The sequence below is a fragment of the Gallus gallus genome, chromosome 8 (genome assembly GCF_016699485.2).
Source record: "Gallus gallus isolate bGalGal1 chromosome 8, bGalGal1.mat.broiler.GRCg7b, whole genome shotgun sequence".
Classification (NCBI taxonomy): Eukaryota; Metazoa; Chordata; class Aves; order Galliformes; family Phasianidae; genus Gallus; species Gallus gallus.
The window spans coordinates 24,422,941-24,445,019 of NC_052539.1; the positions used below are offsets into that span (position 1 = coordinate 24,422,941).

General features: G+C 43.8%; 1 protein-coding gene and 1 long non-coding RNA gene across 3 annotated transcripts in view; one reads left to right on the plus strand and one right to left on the minus strand.

The window, feature by feature from the left end:
• Positions 1-22,079, minus strand: part of LRP8 (LDL receptor related protein 8) — a 149,956-nt gene that overhangs the window by 73,869 nt on the left and 54,008 nt on the right. The gene's annotated exons all lie outside the window — the stretch shown is intronic.
• Positions 6,021-19,659, plus strand: LOC121111422. Its single transcript, XR_005862011.1, has 3 exons — positions 6,021-6,115; positions 9,146-14,570; positions 14,705-19,659. It is a non-coding gene; the product is annotated as an uncharacterized LOC121111422 (long non-coding RNA).

The window sequence follows — 22,079 nt, forward strand, 5'->3', positions numbered from 1 at the left end:
AGTCTGGAAAAATGTTACTGGAGGCAGCAACAAAACAGAGCAAAAGGAGGAGGAGACACAGACATACAAAAGTTCAGCCTTGTAATGCATGAGTGCCAGGCTCGGGGCTCTCATTCCCTAGGAAACATCACTTCTGCATTGACTTTTCCTTGCCCTGGATGTCAACTGCAAACAAGTCCCAGCGCTGGGGCAAAACTTTCTGAGCAAGAAATCCAGGCAGCTCTGGGTGCTGAAAGATGTGCAGTAACAAGTAACACTGGGACTGTGCATCTCCGTGGCTTTATTTCTGTGAGAGGAAGAAAAAGAATTATATACATACTTTTTTTTTATTATTATTTTCCTTCTTTTGCCTTAGGCAAAAGGCAGTCTTAAAACTCAGGAGTATTAAAGAAACACTCCGGACGCACAAATCGTTCTGCAAAAGCACTGACATACAAACCACAACGGTACTTATGTTACCAGGCTGAGAAATTCAGTAAATAGCTTCAGCAAACATAACTCTGCTCAGAAGTCCTGCTGTCTACAGCTCGCATCGCTGCTTGGGTGTTGCTCAAGTGTTCACACACCTTTTTTTTTCCCTACTTATGCTGACACTTTATCAAGTGCTTGGCTACAAGAGGATTTACTGATTAAAGCATCAAGTGCAAGCAGCTCAGCTGCGGAGAACCCAAAGCAAGGCAATGCAAGACTCGACAGCTCTGCTCTACCTTTCCCCTTGGTAAGGTGAAGTTCTTTCTACCAGACAAATAAAGCGCAGCTTTTCAGTAAGAATTCTCATTCTAACAGCTTAGATGACTGCTGGATAGTCTGCATTTCAATGAAATACATCAGTAGGTATCAGACTCACTGGATGCTAGCTGGGCAGCAACACTTGGAGGTTAAGTAACATGAGATCATGCAAGAGGCATTCCCAGACAGCCAGCAGTTGTAATGAGGAAGAGTTGGCCCAGCTGTGGCAGGCATGCAGCCCTCCTCTGAGTCCTGCAGCCCCTCCGGTCTGTGGCCTGACTCGAGAGCACAGGAGCAAGGAGAGCTGGAGTGGAGGTTGTGGAACAAATCTGCTCAGCGATCAACTAATTCCTTCATGGAGATGTTATCATTATAAGTAACACAAAATCTGAACACACAGAACTGCAGCCTCCCAAAAAATCACTTCCAACTATTCATTAATGTCAGAAGGTGCCCACTGGGTGGATAACCCAACCAGAGCCAGGTGCAATTACCATGCAGGGCTTTCACAGGGCTGCATACATAAATCGGCAGAATATTCAAAACCTGCCAATAGCTCTCCCCTTCTTTTCCTCTTTGTACCAATCTGGTGGCTGACTGAGGTTATAAATATCACATCTTATCTCTGCCTTTCTTTCAGTCTCTCCACTTGACTGTTCCTTCTCCCTCCCATCCCGTTTCAAATCAAGTTTTAAGTTTATGTCAAGCAGTACAGTCTGGCCATATCTCTGGAAAGAGACGTGACTAACTTTTGTACCAACTGGAGCTAACGAACAAAAGCACCACGGGTTTCTTACAAACTGGCAAATAAAAGCAAGACTTCACAGAATCAATTAAAACCCTCATTCTGAAAAGTAATACAGAAAGGGCATTAAAAGATCTTCACGATCCCCTGCTACGCTCCAACTACAAGCAGCTGTTAAAGAGAAGCCACGTGGTATGGCTTATCTCATTGCTCCCTTCCAAATGCAAAGATGGGAAGAAGGAAAACCAAATCCTTCAGAAAGTCTACAGAAGTCAAGGACTGCAACTTCCTACAGTTAGAAATAACTGTGTTTTAATGACTCAGTCCTGCAGTACTCAGCACTGGAAGTTCAGTCCCAGTATCGTCATCAGTATTCATCCCAGTCTGTGGGTGGCTTCTGAGCTATCATTTCTCCATTAACTGCCTCTGGGAAAGGAATGCAGAGGGAAGGGGTGCAAACGTGCATGGGGGAAAATCACCACATACTGTCTTTGATGTTCTTCACTTGTCACAAATTTCTTTGGCTGCTATGGGGATAAGCCAAGCAAAATAATGAATAAGAAGCTAAACCTATTGCCAGTTCAGCCTCAGATCAGATAATCACCTAATGGTATCCCTGGGTGCGCATGTGGCAATTTACCATGAAATGAATTATTAAGGACAGCCGGATGACTCCAGAAACAAACAAAAGCAACCAACCCACATCAAAAGTGGAGTAAGTACAGCAGGAAAATTGAGAAGGCAGAACTTCCTCCACCATGTGAGAAATGTCCTGCTTCTCTCAGCCCCGGCCCCATTCGTTCCCTTTTTTCCTTCTTGGCCCCAGGTCTGTGGCAGTTCATTACGAAGATAAAAACATTTCATCTCACTTCACTCCTGGGTCAGTTGGGTCGTGTCACGCAATTCAATTGGCAGGTGAATTTTAAATGGGTCAGAACTGATATTAAGCTGTTAAAATGAGGATAAGCTGATTGTCCCTGGGAATAGAAAAGCACAGAGGGGCCTTTCACAGTATTTGTGCTTCCAGATAACCTCAGTTATGCAATGGAGCTGCCTTATTCCACTCCACCCCCTCCCACCCCCCCATAGAAGCAAGTAAGTCAAGATCTGCTAACAGCTGTTTACCAAGGGGTAAACATGGTAAAATGCATTCAGTGCCTTGGGAACCCTTGAGGAATCTCAGGCTGTGAAAAACAACCTCTGGGTCCTCTGCCTAAGTCAGAGCCTTGGCAGGAGCTGTGCCCTACATGCACAGGACAGGGCCTCTCGTGGTCCATGCAAGGCTGGTGCACAGCTAACAAGGACAAGCCACAAGGCTAAGGCTGCAGCACCCAGGTGTGCCCAGATCCAAGTTAAGGACCGCCAAAAGTGACCTGTGCTGTGTATCAAAGACTTTCTGGTTCACTACCATCACCTAAGCACTTTGACTCTTCTCTACTGCCAGATGCAGGGTGCATGAAGGTACAAAGTTATTTCGGAGAGAGGTGAATTTATAAGCTAAGAAGTCTTCAAGCTCACAGCCCTTTCTGTGGAAACACTACATCCTTTACTCTCTTGTACTGCCTTCTTTCCAGCTCAGTCAAAATGCTGGCTTGAGATTTAGACCAAACCCCTACCATCACCTCCCCAAATCATTCAAGGCCAAACAGAGACTAAAATTTAAAACATCAATGACGGCAGCTACTGTCTGCTTAGAAGCAACTGGTCAAAATTATATCCTTTCAAGAAACCCTAACTGCTCCAATTCCTTCTTCCCCAAGTCACGTCGTGCTTCCAAACACAGCCTGGAAGAGCTTTACTAGCAGGTTCACCTCAACTACATAGCTCCAATTGCGAGTAAAACCTGTGTCTTCTGTGTTAAAGCAAGAGCAGTGGAAAGACAGTTGTTGTTTCCAGAGCAGTCACAGTCCAGCTTCTTCTGGACCTGCTTTTCTGCTGGGAAACCAGAATCGTTAGCAAGTTTTTAACTAGCAGAGCAAGAGAAATCTGCTCTGCAATTATTTCAGCTTCAGGCCCGTCCTTAGAGATTCAGTATTCCCTAAAAACTAATAAAATGTTCTGAACGAACACATGCATGCATGCAAAATTACAATTTGAAATATTTTTTTCCATAGTCAGCAATAAGAGACCACTTAAATTTGATTTATGTAAACATAAAATAGGGGAAAACACGCAGCCTACGGTGGTATTTTCATCCCCTTCCCAACCATCACCTTGAAAAGTATTGTTTTCTGCATTGTATTCTTAAAACAGGATACTTACGCCACTTTTTATTACTTGCTTTCATTACTGTTTCTTGTTGTGGCTTTACTGTACTACTGGCTCCATTGCAGAATCTGTTTTATTCATGCAGCAGAGATGCTGCTGGGGTAAAGCTTTAATTTGTAGCTTAGCCCTTTTATTATTAGCCTGTCTTTTGATGGTCATCTTTTCTTAATCGATAAAATATTTTTGTAATAAGGAAACTGAAAAAAGCACAGAATAAGCAATTTGCCCTCCAACCACACAGGACTGCAACAGAGCCCCACATCACACACTTGGCCCAACCACTGCACTGCCCATGTGCTCTTCTCCTCCCTTGGGACCCAGGGGTCCCAAGGAAGAAATCCCAACACAAGGTGGAGCAACTGTGTGAGCACACATACCAACCCACTCCTGCTCTGCAGCAACGTGCTACCACCTCCAAAATGAGCTGAGAGGGGTTGGACAGAAGGAGCTGAGCCGACCTTGATGTTCCCCCATACTTTTCCTTAACAGGATTTATATGTAACCTCCTGGTGCTAAATGCTGCTCTGTGCAGGGATAAACCTCCTTGGACACAGCTACATCCCAAATGTCTGAGCATGACACTCTCACGTGTCCCAGCCAATGGCTCTATGATGCTGGACAGAAGCAGGGCATCTATGTTATGACAAGATAATCAATTGAGAGTGGCGTCTCATCACATTCAAACAGTGACAGTGCTCTCCACCCTTCCCCCTGAGCACCTATATATCACAACCCATCTTCCAGAATGCATCTGTAATTTTATAGATTCAAAAGGTCAAAACTTTAGCTGCATTTACTTTAATGCTATTCATATATTATTAAAACCTTTCAGGAATCATCTGTTTGTTCCAGGCTGTCCCACAGGGCTGGCTAGCAAGGGCATGCTAGCTAGGGAATGATTATGTATTCCATGTCAAGGACAATGGTTCAAAGTCAAGCACGGAAGAGAAAGAGATGCTAAATAAGGCAATATCCTAGTATTTCTAATTTAGCTCTAAACCAACCATTTTTACAAGTTCACGTGCATTATACAACTAACACAGGAATCTCCATCACTTGAACACATACAGATCTATATTCAAGAGTTTTAAGATGCTCTCAAAACCTTCCCACATGAATTCTAAAGAGCAAACAAGAAATCAGTCTACGTGCATGTAAATCCATCTGCTTCTAATCCGTGAGTGGCCAAAGCACCAAAGAGCCTATGGAGATGGATTCATCCTGAATTTGCCTGAAATTGCGAGAACAATATCAATCTCAAGCAACCTGTCCTCCAGCTGCACGTATTGGAGACCCAACACCTGCTGCTAATAGCAGCATGTAATTGGGCAAAGAAATTAATTTCACTGGAAACCTGGAGCAATCCAGAGAGGCCTGAGGTCAGTGCTTCCCTCCTCTTATCAAAGGATGTACACTGGTGTAGCACCCAAGGACAAGGACAGCCAAGTCCTGTTGCACCTTTGGGCAGTGCTCCATGAAAACAAGATGTGAAACTGTTTTCAGACCACCTGCCATATTTGACCAACATCTCTTCCATTTGAAATTGCAGACAGGAATCCTGCACCTTGGTAAGAAAACCCTTCTGACAGCAATAAAGAATCCGGAAGCATCTGGTATCCCTTCCCCTATCATAATCTCAAGGGTACAGTAGCTGTCACCTGGTAACCTGACCTTTTGACTGGGTTTTGCTTGAATTACTCTGGCACATTCACCCTTTCAACTCATCTCTTGCTTTCAGTTCATCTTAATTTATTGCTCATTTCAATAACGTGCTTCTTTCTGACCTGTGTATAAACAGGCTGCTTATAAAAAAAATCAAACCAGCAGCAATCTCTCATTTGGTTCCAATTCTTTCACACTTACCTAGCATCTACACGGTATTTTGGACTCAAATCTTTCATTTCCTATATCCGAGGTCTCACCTCATGTTATGCTTCCTTCCCATTTGCTTTATAACATCATCAAAAATTAATCATGAAATAAACAAAAACACTACCTTATAATGCTGCTTTTTTTTTTTTCTGTGCTTGGATTAAACAGACATGATCTGTTTATTATACTCTAATAACCACCACAAACCCTGTGTTGCCATACCACATCTACTCCTAATGGCACGGCTGAGATGTTTCCAAAGCCTTAAAACTCAAAGGCAGCTTATTTCTTCATGTCACTTGAGATATCATTTTCCTGGAAACACTTCCTACAGTCGAAGCCTATGGCAAAACCAAGCACACTAGAATAGAATAATTCCACTCCTAAGAACGTTCTCCCCTTTTATGACATCCACTGAAAACAGAATTGCTGCCTCCAGCTCACAGGACATGCTGAGAACTGCTTTGATGGATACTCTTCATCTAGCTGCAGCTATTGCTGGTAATCATGTTTACACTTTCATGTTCAGAGAACTAGTATCAATTATGAATTCTTGTACATTTACAACATATCCTGTTCACTCATCTGTAGTCATGTATCAGTAATTTGATCATTAACACAGCTTCAAGGCCACATTCATATCTCAACTGCAGAGAAGGACAGCACAGAATCTGGCAGCAAAGTAATAAAATCAATCCCTAACAAAAGTAAGCAAATGAACGTGTTTCAAAGAAAGGGCAGACCATCAGGATCCAGCCTCATTGCTGCATATCAGCTCAAGTTGGAGGCACTCACCTCCCTCCAACCCCCCGGCAGACAGCATCCATTACACTTGTGGTAGATACTTGGAGCGTTATGACATTGTACATGGCAATGAGCATCTGAGCTTAAGATGTGACCCAAATACCTATAATAAATAAAACATAATGAATTGCAGGGTCTCTTGGGGTGAACATGCAGATCATCTCAGGTTGCAGAGTGAAATGGCTTTTTAGCCTCTTTGCAAGAGGTAAGAAGCCTGGAGCCTATCCCCTACTTCTGAATAATTAAAAATATTTTGCTCAGTGATGCAGCACCTCAACACATGAATGAGGTTGAACGGATTTGTTGCTGGTGAACCTCCATTGACTTCATGGAGTTTTATTACATCCAGAGCTCAGAACAGCAGAAGTGAGAACCAGTATCAACCTTGTTTCTAGGTCCAGGCAGCCCAGAGTCTCAGCTTTTATCTGGTGCTGCTCCCACCCACTTCACATGAATCACTGAGCCTCTCTTCTTGGTTTCCCACCTTTCATGTGGAACATTAATACATACTTCACAGCTCTGTTAAAAAAAAAAAAAAGTTATTATTTAAAGTTTGCACACTGCTTTGAAGATGAAAAGGGCTCTGTTTTGTCACTAACAGCTTCAGAGAAATGTGGTTTATTTTTGCTCAGGAAATTTCTGCCATTTAGTTCCACTTGAAGAATGTATTTGTCTGGAGAGAAATGTACTTTATACGTATAAAAGTACTGTATTTAATAACAACCACGAAAAATAAAAATAGAAAAAGGAAACAATGGCACAACAGGAACAAATCCTGGACATCCAGTGCCGGCAGGACCAGAAAGCTGCATTGTCTGTCCAAAGCACCCTGGAGGTTTCTGGGGTCCCTGGAGTGATCCTATGCGTCCATGAAGCGGATCAGAGCTGGCAGCTGCACCACGAGGGCTCTAAGCGTCGAGAAGAGCTTGACTTCCTCCAGCTCACGCTTAAGGCAGCAACACAGCACACCTTGCCCGTACAGTCAGAACCTCACCAACTGGTGCCAGTGAGGACTTTGTCTAGACAAGTAGTTCCTTCCTGCTTTAGCAAAGCTGCATTACCACATACTGCTGTCATATAGAAAGTGCACACTGTGCAACATGACCAAAAGGGAGAGCCTGCGTGCTTCCCTGACTCCTTGCTGGTCAAAGCTCCTGATGGAGCACGACTGCTGAAGCCTGGAGGAAGGAGGCACAGATGCAGACTTGCCTGTTTACTGACCCACCCATGCTGCATAAGCTGCCAAGTTTATGTTATTTGCACAAAATATGATGTCAAGTGATTTTCCCCCCTTTCTTTTTCAGAGGGGGTTTCTTTTGTATTAATTGATAGTGGCTGCTGGCATAGATGAGGAGAGCAGCATCCCAGCTACAACAGCTTCAGGAGCAGGACTCACTGTGTCGTGACGGGGCACTCAGGGCCCTCTCTACAGTTTTCCATTTCCTTGGCTAAGCTGCAAGCAGTACAGTGTCAGAAGACAAATTACAGAGGCATTTACCCAATTCTGGGGCTTGTCATTTGCTATTCAGCCTTGACCAAACTGGCACGATGTACTGAGTGTGCTCCGCTGCTTGTGGGACAATTTTCTTGGCACTGCAGAGAGACTTGTCATCGTTTTTGGACAAATGCACCGTGCTAAGCATATCTAAATATTTTAGGCCACAACCCTAGTCAATGTAAGCCCCATCACTGCTTCACAGAAATCAGAGCTTTTCACGTTCTTTGCTGCGAATCCAGTCCTTTAACATTGTGTCAATTCAAGAACAGGAGTTTTAAGACAAAGTGCTATTTCTTTGTGTTTATTTCTGTACAAGCTTTCAAGTAGTCATCATAAGAGCTCCCAGTACAATCACCAACAACTATAGTTCATGCAAAAGCAGTATGTTAACTTTGCCAGCTTATCAGCAATGAGCACATCCACTACATGTTGTTTCCCAGCTTATATGAGGAAAATCATCAACAGTTCAGCTACCATACAGGTCACATCAGGGCAAGATTACTACAGAAGCTCACTTCTTATCCAGTACTGTCAGCAGTTCCTACATCTCCAGGGCATTAATTCTCCTCCAGCAGTCATCTTAGTCCAACACTTTCTTCTTCTCCCAAAGCATTATTCCAAAAGCTAAGAAAATAAGGGAATTCCAGTCAAGACACCAAGGACTCTTCCTACACTAAGAAAACATGCTTTTGAGAACTAGAGGTATTTTAGGACACCAACAAGGTACCCAGTGGAGCTCTGAACACTACTCAAGAGAAAGGTTTGGGTAATAAATGAAATGAAAAATCACATTTATGGAGATGGAATGGATCAAATCCACTGTGGCAGGTGCAGTTCTACAATTCTCAGTTGAGCTGTGCTCCCTTATGGCAGCCTGTGTTCATACCCATGTAAAGAAATCCCGTCAGGCGTGCAGTCCTGATGCCAGAAAAATATATTTTCTTAAATATGCAGCACTATCTATTATTCACTTCAAAGCCTCTCCTAATATGCTGTAAGGCTCCAAAAATCATTCTTTGAACTATTTAATTCATTAAATGGTTGGAAAACTTTCCATTTCTTGCCTAAACAAAGAGTTTACCCCATGGTTTTGCTTTAATGATTATTTGTAAAAGGTACTAAGTTGACTAATGACAGACAATCTAGACAGAAGAACTATTTATTATCTAAATCTAACTTAGACTAGGTTTCTGCACCAAACATGGAAACATTTCTGCTTCCTTTTACAGCAGCTTTGATGGATGCTGATATTGGGCAACAGGGATATTATGGAGGAGGAAAAGCCTCACATTAACACAATACAGCAGTGCATAAAGGCTTCAAAACCAGCTGTACTGCTCAACTTGGAAGCAAAGAGGAAGAGCTGATCTTGGTGAGAAGAAAAAGCCACTACATGCTGTAAGAAGAAACAATTTAGCTGAGGATTCAAACTAAGGATGATGACTATGGGGTTCTTTTACCAGGCTGTATCCTGTACCGGGAAAGGCTCAAAATCTCCAGTATTCACATCATCTTTTAAGACCTCCATAATACAAATACAGAAGCACCTTCAAATCACTCTGACTATGCATTAGGGATTAGGACAGAACCCAGCTTGAATGCAAACTTCTCCTCCCCTGCTACACTCCCTGAGCACCCCCATTTGCTTGGCTCAGCCATCCCCCACATTCCATCACACATCAGTATGGCCTTAACTCTGGGGCAAAGATTTCCCTTACCACACATCTGAGCAAAATCCTGAACTCCAGGGTCCTGATTCTTTGTGACCACTCCCTCAGGAGCCACCTCCATGGACATCAACAGTTATTAATCACCAACAAATCTATTCAGTTCCTAGATCCCATGTGTATGTACACACACATGTGTATGTTAGAAGGAAAGACAGAAGAACTCTTCCTGATCTTTTTGTTTGCAAAGCCACTGGAGATATTTCAGTTCATCTGAGCAGCACCAAGATGAAGATGAAGTAATGCAAACATGCCAACTCTTCTTAGTTTTAATCCTTTTCCCAACTCCTTTTTCTAATGCGCAATGTCATTTTGCACCTAAGTGAACCCTCGCAATGTCATGGAGTCTATCTTGCAGAAAATGTCAAAATATTCTAACTCACAGAACTTGGAAGTACTAAAGTTCAAAAGCTAAGAAACTGCACTGCTGATTCTGAGCCCAGAAAATGGTTCCTGGGACTTCAGTGAGCACAAGTGTCACTTGAACAAGGATGGTTTCCCACTTATCTGAAGGAAAACACTTGGAAGCCATCAGTATGGAGATGATAAGCATGGAGACGCTGTTCTGTCTGAACATCATCATCTCATCTCATGAAGAAAGCAGGAGAAAAAAGTCCTATACTCTAGGAAATGAGAGCTGGAAATTGCAATGCAAATTATGCTGCTTTACCACCTCTAATGTGCCTTTCAAGGACCACTCACATCGTGGCTGCCACTGGACAGGGCCCATCACCTCCATGCCATGCATATCCACAGTGAACAACAGCAGGAGCCAGCAGGCTCCCTCTATCAGACTGGGTGCATAAATCCCAGGCTGCAAATCTCATTTTCTTATCAGAATTTATTTTCCTTCAGGCTAAATCCTTCACCATCTTTTCTCTGACTCTCATCATATGTAAATGTCAAAGGGTCATATAACAAAACAGTGAGATGGAAAGTAATGAGGACAGAAACATTTCCTAACCAGGGTGGTGCTGCCTGCAGACTGTCCTAGACCAGAAGTGTTTTCCTCCTCGCTGTCTTTCAGCATAAAGAGAGAAGCACTGTGCAAATGTATGGGTGATGAGCAAGCGAATACTGAGATGCTAAATGATTTTAATGACTGGCTTTCACCCAGACTATGCTTTGCTTGCGGTGTCCATCCGGTTAGGAATAATGTATCCTTCCCTTGGAAAACAGAAGGTAAAGTGCTGCTGATCTTCTGGATTCACTGAATCCTGGGAAGTGCAGATTGTTCTCTTCTAATTCAAAGATTTGGAAGCAATCAATTTTCTAGCACATACTCAGAGACATAAAAGAGCAGAGTTATGTTTCTGTATTCGAATATAACCTTTTTGCTGAAAAGATCTTTTGAACACCCCCCCCACTTTGGGCATTTGGATTTCTACACTTCCAGACTGAAGCAGATGGAGATTAAGTGACATGCTTAAAATGCCCAGAAATTTTCATTTAGCAATTATCGAAGAGTTTTGAGGACTAGTACAAAACATTCTGAAGAAACCACGGAAAGGCCAATGCTTCTGCTGTTTGTGCTGGGTCACAGTGCAGTCGCTGCAGATACCCACCATTCACCATGAGATGGAACTCCCCAGTTTCAGAACTACTACAAGAGGGAGGAGGATTCCTTTAGTGATGGCCGCCAGGCCTAGTGGGAAGCTTCTGCCCTGGATCTTCCTGAGCCTCTGCTAGGCCTCTGCAGAACAAAGAGTAACAGAAGTAGCAGCAGCCCTGATGTACTAAGATTCACCCTGGGCGCCTAGGGCTCCTTTCCTGACATTTAAATCGATACTTTAGTTCGCATTTGCGGCTGAGTAGGCGTGCACACGCTAGGAGTCATCCCACAGCACTGACACATGGATGTGCAGCACCATGGTGACACACTTGTGTCCTTGAATCCTTAGAGTCTCTAGAGTGATTAACACAGCCAAGCTCCAGCACTTGCATCCTTACGGTGCAAATCCCAGGCGTGGAAAGGCAGCTGCACTCCCAGGCAGTGGGACGTGGAGGTGCCCAGGATGACCTGCCTCCCACACAGCCAGCTCTGAATAACGTGATCAGGCTTCTGAAAGGGTCTCTGCAAGTTTAAGAGCAAGTAAGGCTGAGAGCAGCTGTAGGGAGAATGGCAAGAGGTCTATTTCTCAGGGAGATGAACCTCCTGCACAGGAAGGACAGGGTGCCCAGAGATGCGGTCTTTGCCAAAGTACCAAAAAGAAGCAATAGAAAGCTGTAAATAAGTCTGCCAGTTCCACTAGCACAAACTGACAAAGCTAACACTACCTTACAAAGAACTGCTTTTCTGTTTGCGTTAAGCAACAACGCTGAAAAAAGCTCACTACTTACAGAGCAAGCATTTAGCCCATCTCACGATTATCAGTAGAGACAACAGTGGTCAAAATAAAACCCAATTAAGAAGAGAGCAGCTCTGGATATAAATTCTGCATTTCCTCCCAGAAATACTACATTCTCTACGCAGAGAAACAAGTTACGGCACGTATCAAGCAACCAGGAAAAATAAGAATAATCAGAGCATGGAAAGCACCAACCAAGTTAAACAAAAGCAAAGAATTTTCCACATCCTGACAAAAGAGTAAATATTTAGAAGTCTAATTAGCACTGACCGCCGTACATGAAGCTTGCTATTTCCCAAGGGCCTTGACATTTTAGATGCTGCATGAACACCAAGAGATCTTAGCTCTTGCAGAAGTAACTGTTGTTAAAATCTCAAGCCCGCTTTGAGACACAAAGACTATTTGCACAGCATTAAAACAATAGCTGGAACTGTCAGTCTGGGCTCGGTGAGAACAGAACAACTCAGAGGAAGCACACGAACCTGCCCAGTGATGTACTGTGGAGGCTTTGGTGAAGCACTGCCCTGTCTTCCTCACAGCTGCAGCTGAGATCAGCAAGCAGAGCAGGAGCTTCGCCTACCCCAAGGCAGCCACCTCTGACCCAGCTTTCTCCATCTGACCTCAGAAAGGCACCTCTGCTACTCCTGACCAACAAAGCCTTCAAGTTTCCTGCAAACCCCGAGCACAACTCTTCCTTCAAGTCTTATTCTATTAACATCTCCTACTGAATCATCTCTACAGGGTAAACTCACTGCCTTGCAGGCTGCAGCACAGCATGGCTGGTGCCGGGCAGGCAATGCACACTAACTTCTTTCCCTGGGTTGGAGAGGAACTTTCCAAAGGATCTCCTTTGGACTGCAGCTCTCCACTGTCACAGGGGTCAGGAGGTGCAGTCTTACTGCTGTCAGTCTTCAAGATCAGGGTCAGGGTGAGCTTTCTCATTCTGCTTTGAGGTTAGATGTTGTGGCCCCTGGAAGTAATGACTGCTACCTGTGTTTGCCTGCAGTTTTCACAGGGGTTGCACTGCGTGATCCAGAGATCACCAGGAAGGTTCACTGACTTCAGAGCCTGTGTCAACACACCTCAAGGGAGAAACTGATTCTTCACCTAAATCTGGAAAATGAAAAGACAAGAGAAGAAAGCTGCTGCTCCTAAGCCTGTGAGCCACAAAAATAGCAGACCTGTGTCTAAATCTAATGTAGACACTGCAAATACCAAGAGCTGTTGTATTTAAGCGGTCTTCATGACAAAGAGCTGCTTTATGCACGGCACGACCCTGCTTACATGCCTGCTCAGAGCCTGACAGGGCATGATAAGGGAGCAGCACTTGTCCAAAGAGCGAGATCCAATGTAATTGCTCTCTTAGGAGAAGGCTGAAGGCAAGCCTCAGAGCCAGCCTCCTCAGACACTTGCAAACTACAGTGTCTTAGCAATTAGTCAGTCTGATCTGGCCTGAAAACAGTTGCTACTGCATCAGCTCTGTGAAGGAATGCACAACACAACGCCAAAGTGGCAGTGACTCGGAATTAACCCAATCTACCACTGTAAAACATTCAGAATTAAAAACAAAAGTTGGAATCGGCGTTTCCGATGGTTTTTCAAGTGTTGTCAAACGTCTCCGACAAGGATCAGCAGCGCTGAGCAGAAAGCACTGAGCTACCTGTGGGTCCCACCAGCTGCAGAACAGCTCATTAAAAATGCATCCAAGAAACAATTTTCTCATGCTGCAAGTCAAGTCTTATTTAAACAGACTAAAAGCCAGACAGCTCAGGCACGACAGGGAACCAGGCAGCACAAGCATCTCAGAACCTCCCAGGCTTTGTGCAGGACAACAGGCACTCAGCTCTGGGCTGGACTTGCCACCAGAATACAAAGAGCTTCCCATTTGCCCACAAATCCTTCATTCCTTGACCTGGGAGAAAGCTGTGGGGAGCTTAAGTGATTGGCACTTGGAGCCAAACACAAGTTGTTAAACAGAGAGAAATAAAAAGCTCTCTGATGTTTGTTTCTCTCACAGTTTACGCTTTGCTTCCATGTGAAAGATACAGAAGAGGATTGTCACCTTGTGCTCAGAGTCCAGCAATGGAGCACACGAACCTACACACATCCCACACAGGGTGTCTTTTCTCCCAGTTCCCCAACTCTTCAGATTTTCTCCACCTGCTCACTGAACTCACTATTCTAAATGTCCAAGAACCCCAACTTGTGCTGAGGTTGGTCCTTCACTCCCTGGGTTTGCCTGAAGGGCTTTCTGCAACTTAGTTTTGTTTTGTTTTTTTAAGTGCAGCTCTACACTGCAGCAAATACAACTCAGTCCCAACCTCACTAATCACAACAACCCAACTGACATAACCATCTGACTCTTGTAACAAAACTCACGTCCCCCACCCAATTTGCTGGCCCAAATACCAAACAGATTTCTAATTCCATCCCCTAATTACAAGTAGCATCTTTTTGGCTGCCTAAAACAAGTAAGTTTTTCAGTCCTACTACATTTACACCCAGTACAAGATCGAAAAGGTTCCAGAAGCAGCAGAGACTGGCTGAAGTGCTACACAAAGCAGGGCGCAAAACCCCAGGTGAGTTTCACTCTGCTTTTACTTTTGCATCCTCATTTCGGTAGGACAATCCCCGGAGATGTCTATTCATATGCAACGTGAGGTCTCCTCTCCCTTCCCCATGCCAAAAATAACACATTACCATCTGTTCACAGCTAACAGACATGAACTGCTTCCACAACGATCCTGTTAAGGGCTGGAAAACTCACGCCACTCTGCCCAACACAAACACACCGAGACAACACCGATGAAAACACCGCAACACCATCCCCTTATTGATGCACGGCCATCCCCCTCCTCGTGTCACTGCCAAAACAAAGAGAATTAATAGAATGCTGCTTCCCAAGAGCCCCATGGAACCAAACAAGAAGAGATCTGTCACGTTCTGTTTTATTATTTATAATACCCCAAATCTCTCTTGCAACCAGCCATTGCAAAGGCAGTGACAAGAAGTGAATATGGATGGGAAGCTTCATAGACTTACAAGAAATAATGAAGAAAAAAGGAAAAACCCCACAAATCTCAAAGAAATGAGAACTCAGAACTTCAAAGCCAAGCCAAAAACGAAACCTGTCACAGTCAGGGCAGCGACAAAGGAGCTGCTGCCATGTGCAAGGCAATTACTCTATCAGCAAACTCTGCTGAAGAGCAAAACTCCCTACAAAAAGAATCACGTTGAGCAATGGAGGCCCTCCCACATGCCAAATGAAGGAACTAAATCCTTCCAAAGACAATGTAAGCAAACGAGGGGAAAAAGCAAAGGAAACAGGACAAAAGGGACATCCAAAAATATGCGTTGCATTCCACTTATATTAATATACTTGCATAATTGCACACCTACCAGAGATTTACAGTCATTATCACTGAATGGTCATTATTAGCCTAAAATGCATTTAGAAGTTATGTGGCTTGAGGAGAAAAAAAGCAAGTGCAAAGGGACACATTTGCACTGCTGGCTTTGAACAAATAGAACAGCACCAGTGCACAATGAGAACTTGTCGTGGTACACACAGTGCTGTCACATCTGGTAATGGAAATAAAAAATACCACCTGGAGTTTGATGTTCCTGGAGATGTGAAGGGCTATACCTGTGAAGGCCTATACCAGACAATGAAAATCACTCTGAACTGACTTGTGCAAAATGATATGCTTCAGCAGGGGCCTACGCCTAGATTAATATGACAACGTTTTTTCCTAGGATGTGCAGGTACACTGTAATTCCCGTATGCAGGAGCAAGCATCCCAAAAGATTCCTGGTCCAAAGCACTGATGATCATACAATCCCTTCAGCTGGAAAAGACCTTCAAGTTTATCAAGTCCAAAACGATCTAGCCCTCCACTCCCACATTTCAGAAAGACAGAACTAAGACAGCTCTGCCAGCATCCACCAGGAACAGGAGGGTGCTTGCAGTTCTTCTGCCAGCCAACCCCTGCAAGGCTTCACTTCAAGGATTAAACTGACAGCTGTGAGAATGCTGCAGTGAAGGAGCTGGTGCTTCACATTACCGACCTTACAGGTGCAGGCACCCCAAACTGTTCCTGAAGAGTCATTGCTACTTCCTGCATTTCTTCTCACCACTTTTACTTTGTTGTTCAAAACAACTGTTACTCAGGTCTCTAAAAGCCACTGTCTGCTTCGCTTTGGATGCTGAGATTTGCAAGTTTCGTTGTTTCCCATCCCAGACAATCAGCACTGAGCAGCAATCAGTTCCGAAAAAAACCACAGCCGAAGGATGTGTGAGAGCACTTGCTCTGGCTTTAAACCATCTCATGAGAATTTGTATAGGATCAGCTACCTCGCAGGGAAGACCCACCGTACGGTTCTCAGCTGTCATTACATTGGAGTGAAGTGAGGCTCTTTTCCAGATAGTGCTGATAAATTCATGCTCCTATGATGCAAGTCAAATCACTCCCATTTGGCTCAACCCTCTCACGGCTTTACACTCATTTATTCACATCTCCATCACCACTTCAGCACAACAAGTATAATTACAAGTAGGAAAACCGCATCTTTTTGCAAAGGTGATGGAGGGGAGATTTCCACTTAATCCTGCACAGATTGAAGCAGAAATTAGCTCCTTCACTCCACTAACATAGAGCCTCAAAATACTTAAGTCTTTTTTTTCCTCCCTTAATTCCTCCTGCTGTTGCAAAACTACCAGCACGGACGTCGCTGGGATAGAAAGCTCAGCCTCGTAGGTAATAAGTTTTATTGAGTTCTCGGAACCATATCATCCGTCCACCAGACTTTTTAATTTGCCACATGAACGGTTCAGTGTCACACCAGCTCCTGGAGAACTGGGATAGGCACGACGAGTTCATGGCGAGTGCTTTCCTGAACCAAGCAGAAGTGCTCCCCAGAGTGCATACAGATTAAACCGGTCTTTTCACAGCAGTATTTAGATCACCTTTTAATCACTTTAGAAGCAGGTGGCTAATCTATATTCAGACATTTTCTTGCGAACTTTACTTGCATCTTGTTTCATCACAATGAAAGCAAAGAAAATCTCCATGGCTGACATTCCGTGGTGGAAGAGGGGAAAAAAAACACTTCAATATTGGTGACTGATACTGATTGGGAACTTCACATCACAGCCTTGTAAAAGCCACGCCACACTAGAATGGAGAGCACTCCGGGCTGAGGGCCACATCTTGTGTTTGGAGAACTCAAAACCAAAAGGTAACTACTGGTGAGTTAAACTCAGTCAGAAAGACAACAAAGCAAACCTCAGAACCCCCCGGGATCAAACAGATGTGAGCCCATCCAAAAGCCTTCAGATGTTTTAGTGTTTTGTTGCCTGCTTCTATAAAACAATACTGCACCACTGGGACAAGCTCCTGCTTAGTGCTCCACGTGTCCCTCAGCAATGGAAGGGGTGCAGCAGGCAGTGGTACATGGGGACAGCCATCAGTGGCAGCTCTGACAAACTGCTGTACCTTCAGAAGTGACAAGTCCTGGGAGTGCACATACACTGTATTACTAAGAAAAGCCAGGCATCCTCAGGCTTTGCTGACATTTGAAATCCTTGTCTGGTTTCAAAAGCCACTGCTTAACTTTGCTTTCCTGTTACCACTTTTTATAGCCAAACGTTGAGTTTGAAACAAACAAAAAAGAATGGCCAACCTGTCCTTCCCACCATCAGTACGGGCACTCCATCCCGATACCCCCAGTATCCATCCCAGCAGCACCTGTTACTTAAAGCTGCTCCTCTTGTGCAAGGAGATTCCTGATCTCCCCCATCCCAATTATCCTGAGAAAAAGGTTCTCACCTTTTTTTTCTATCTGAAAGGGTTTTACAAGTTTATAGAAAGCCACTTTAATATCTCAGCATAAAACTCAGGAAAAGCAGCAGCTGACCGGACATTTGTTATCTTGATTTTGCAGTATTTTAATTCTGTTCAGTGAGGAAATTATTTCAGCTCAAATCAATAAAGCCACATTTAACTCAAATTAAGGAGACGTACACAGAATTTTATAGCAATCAGCTAGAGTGATTTAATAGAAATTGATACCGCTTTGGCATGCACATAACCCTGAATTGGAATACCTGTGTACCAACTGGAATATTTATCTGGAAAGAAGGATAAATGCAGGAGTATTAATTCTAAACAGATGACAGAATTGTAATTGGTTTTATGGAGGAAAGAAAACAGCAATTAATTTCAACTTAAACTGAACAAATACAGTGGGGCAAAATATTGACAAAGCTGATGATTCTGTTCCCCTGTGGAGAATGCCAACTGGCACCCGGTTCAAAACTAAGAAATAAAGAAATCAACCATGTGAAAGACTACGTTGTGCATAACTGGATCACAGGCAAGTTACTTTCCTCTGTAAGGATACCTAAGGAGAAAGCTCTGCCGCAGTGAGGGAAAGCAACCACCTCCTGCTTGAGAACACAAGTATAAATGTGCTGGATTCCCCTTTGTGGCACAGAACCATGCCATCTCACAGAGCGCATCCGAGAGCGAGATCTGGACAACTCATCAGTCCTGTGTCCAACAGACACAGGAAGGCAAGGCTTGAGACACAAACCATGAGAATTCCACGCTGAGGCTTCCAGCAAGAACCAAGTGGGATCAGGGAGCACACGATGGGTCCTCTCCTTACAGCTAGCAACCTACTGCAGCAGTGCTGGCTTAGGACACGCTGGCCTGCAGCACAATTCTGACGTCTCCATTAGCCAGATCAGCATCCTGTAAGAGCAGTCCTGACGTGAGCTGGACATATCACAGAGCTCTTGCTTGCGGATTCCCCCTGAAGCAAGGATACCCACTGTACTTTGCTTTGGAAAGCACATAACTACTCTTCTAAAAGACTACTGAGTTTATAAAATCACACGGTCAAAGCAAAATGTCAGGTAAGATTTCGTGAGCAACTTTAATTGAGTTTCCTTGTGCTTTTGCAGTACTATGTAGACTTATATATTCCTGGACCACCTCCTTTCCCTAGCAGCTGTGTCTCATTTACAGAGTGGAGAGCTGCTGTATCTCTTAATTGTAACTCCACACCGAGCTATCTGAGCCTTAGCAAGTGCTATCCACTCTCTCCACTGAATCCAAAGCTGGCAATTCCCTTCTGACATGTTATAGTGCTCTCCCGAGGTCTCTAATTTGTGGTTATTTATTATGTACACATTTTCAGTTGAAACATCTATTGCACAGAAAAGGTTAGACAAAAAAGTCACACTTTGGCAAATGTTAGCAGAGCAGAAAGCTTGACTTAACATCAGAAGTGACAGACAGTCTACCCTGTAAAACTATGATCAGCTATGAGTGATTTTAAAAGATCAGTAAGACTTGAGCTATTAAACCACCCGAGGCAGAGTTTCAAATTTTGCTGCAGAAGCACCCAGAGATACTGCAGGACTCTCAGCTCCCAAACCCACACAGCTCACGGTGCCCACATCCCACCAGCCGAATCCCAAACGCACCCCATGTGCTGTTTCCAGTCTACCCAGGGTCAGCAGCTCCCACGATCACTCGGGGTTTGTTCTCCTCTTACTGCCTGGGTTGCAAATAATTTATTTCTGCAGTCAGCAGTGTGGGAAATCCTTTGAGGGCTACCAGGCTGCTCCTCAGGGAGGTGGTTAAAAAAAAAACCTGCTGTTTGTCATCAGTGTTCTTGCAGTAGGTCTTCCAAATGAAATCAGAAACAGATTTCTCTAATAAATTTTGCAGCAAAACTAGTGTGAAAATATGATCACATTACTGTATTTAAATTTCTTAAGTATTTTTATGTGTTCAGCTTTAAGATGAGCAGTAAAAGGAAGCAAACTTATTACTGCACCTTTTTTCTCCCTCCTGTTTTTATGAGCTGCAAAGGAATTCTCACGTAAAAACATGTTTGCTGCCTTTCTTTTTAAAATTAAACAGGTCTCATCCTGCCCAGAACATGTCAGAACTGGCAAGTTCATGTTATCACAGGCAGCAAGCAAAATCTGATTAACTGAAATGGGAGGGATTTCTGAATAGTATTTAAATCTATTAGGTGGTACCAAGAAACTACTGCTCTCCTTGGTGCTAAGTATTTGGCATTACTACTCCCAGCATTTCTGCCCTGAAAGCTCTAAATCCACATCATGACTCAACCCACAGAATCACCCCAAGGAGAAGGGGAACCAGCAGCTCCCCGCTCATCCAGGTTTTTGACAATAAAGCTGTACTTACTGCTATGCCAGCTATCAATAAACACATGTTAACTTCCTCCAGCACACTGGGAACGCTTTGCTTGAAAGACTACTCTGAAACCAATGGCAAGCTCCAAGCTTTGCCCTCTACTCAAGCATTTATTCTGCTGTTCATGTCCTAGTCAATAAAATTGCCCTTTGTTTTTTGAGAGAAAATGCAGACAGGAAAGTTGATAGCAATACAAACAGGGCAGGATCTCCTGGAAGCAACATTCAAAACCTGATGATACAAGAAGAGATCCTCCAGGCAGCAAAATTAATGACTAAAGACAATTGAAAGCGCACTAAAAGCAGCAGCAACGTAGGATGTGCTACAAAACAATTTCCATTCCAGAGCAGAAGATAACAATACTTCAATTTTAACAAGCAGCACAAGGACATTTTAATAGCAGTTATTCAATTTAATCTTTTTAGGGCAAGTAACCTGCACTCAAGAGTTCAAGAGACTCAGGCTGAGGAAAGACAATGAAAAATTACTGTTTGTCTTCATTACATCTTGGAAAACCTGTATCATGGGAGGCTCAGAGAAAGCCAATGCTGTATCTGAATTTAAACACAAACAATGAGTGCTTATTGATCTGTCATCCTGATAGCAGTTCTAACTAACCTGAGAGAGTGAATTACATTCGGCTTTAATTTTAAGACAATCAACATCAGTTCTTTTGGCAGGATCTTGTTTGTATAAGCCTGACTTCTTCCAATAGGCTACAAAAAAGCCTCACAGAAATAACACAGAGACCAGTTTCTGTAGCTTATCAAAGCAGATAGGAAGAGCAAGTCTACCATGTTCCATAGGCTCCAAGCTGGAGGTAAGTTCAGATTAGAAGTATAATGTCATTTCTAAGAGAAAATAGATCTATAAATGTTGCTACAGAGGAGGCAGAGGACTCTGCAACACTAAGCTGGTAAATGAAATTCAGATTTTTAAAGGGGTGGAAGCAGTAAAGAAAGGGAACCAGCTGCCCATGACATAGTGAATCTCAGGCAATCACACAGATGACAGCTCTGCTGTCACCCATGCCCAAACCCATTACAGAACATATGACTAATCATGCATGGAGACTTCTCCAGCGCTGCCTCCGTTGGCTGCTCAAGCACTGACCCAGTGCAGGGGCAACCCCAGGCAGATACAGGGACGCGCACCTCAATGAGGAACAGATGCTAATGCACCATCAGTGCCACCAGACTGCTGTTATTAACCTTCCAGAACAATTATTAAAGCAATAAAATGAAAATTGAGGGTTATTTAGGTACTGCTAATTGATATTATGAAAACGAGTCCTGAAGTTATCACAAGTTTTGCATACTCCACAAGCCACAGAACACTGTGGTGTAACGAGGTCACTGTCCAAGGAGTCAAGAGATGCTTCCTGGGAACCAGTCTCACCTCCTGGCCAGCACAGGCACTGCTATGCACAGTGGTGACTCAGCTAGGCTCATCAAGGCAAATTCACTGCCTATCACATCAGAACACCCAAGAAATACAAGCTGGAAGACAAATGGGTAAAAATGCCTCTCCCCAGGCATTGTGGAGAGTGGTCACTATCAGCCGTTATGGAGTCTGAACAGCACTAATACACTGTATGACACTTTGAAAGGCAAAAGCTACAGAGCTGGGGTTATGCTAGGCTGGGCCAAGGACAGAAAGCCCCGTAACAAACCATAAACCCAGCTGGGGGAATCTGGCTCGAGAAGCACGATATCCTGAAAGAAGTGGAACCTCTGAATACTTGCAGACTAACATAAAGGGAGTACAGCAGAAGTAACATTTGGGAAAGAGGGGGCTGAACGTGTTTTGAGACAACAAACAGAGAATGCCATTAATACAACATCAGACAGT